The following is a 920-nucleotide window of genomic DNA, read 5'->3' as shown; positions in this document are numbered from 1 at the left end:
GCTTCCAAGCACGTCCTGTTTAATATTACTTTGTGCCGAACAATATAACGATAGCAGCTCTGGCGAAAGACGCAGGAAAGTTTTCCGATAGAGAACTATGAAAATGTGAAATAATAAATACAACTATATCTTGCGATGAAATAAAACAAAGTGTTTACGCAAACATGTAATTCATAGTTAATTTTATTTACTGTAGTAGGAAAAATATGCGAAATTGCTTTGATGAGATGCTTTTAATCTTAAATGTTCGTCATTTAGACAGTGATGAATGGTTAGAATACTTAAGTAAATTCACACAATCTTCTTGGTCTGTTAACCAGAAATCAACAGACGAGGGGTTTAAAAACTTGAGTTTTAAGTACAATATACGACCGAAATTCATTTGTGATGAACATTTGGTCATGACAGTAAATATCTATATGTAACGTAGAGGATATACACAAGTAGTCAGTCATTATGGCTTGACCATCTTCGTATTGAGTGAGCACGAACGGGATAATCTGTCCACATCATAATTACGTATTTATAGATTTAAAGCGCTAAGAACATAAATGCCACAATAATCACGCCCTAAATTGCAATGCTGTTATTTATGATATATACGTCGCAAGATAATACATTGCCATCACAAATATATAATGACGCCATTTTATTATATATACTGCAATTATTTTACAGAGTGAGCACCAAACGCTATAAATGCGATCTTACACTGAAACGAACATAGTTTTCCTTTTTATTATGTTCCGAGCGGTGTAAGTATGTATATATCTAAACACAAATATATCGAATGTATGGTCTGTTTGCTGAGGTGTCGTTCGGGAGATAAAGTGTGCTAAGGTCAGTTGATTTCCCATTTGTTTGTATCGACGATGGAACGTTCGATCATACGAGATATAACAAATGTTTGTCTAGGCAAA

The sequence above is a fragment of the Mya arenaria genome, chromosome 5 (genome assembly GCF_026914265.1).
Source record: "Mya arenaria isolate MELC-2E11 chromosome 5, ASM2691426v1".
Lineage (NCBI taxonomy): Eukaryota > Metazoa > Mollusca > Bivalvia > Myida > Myidae > Mya > Mya arenaria.
The sequence above is the reverse complement of the archived record's forward strand: the minus strand, read 5'-3'. Positions refer to the sequence as shown.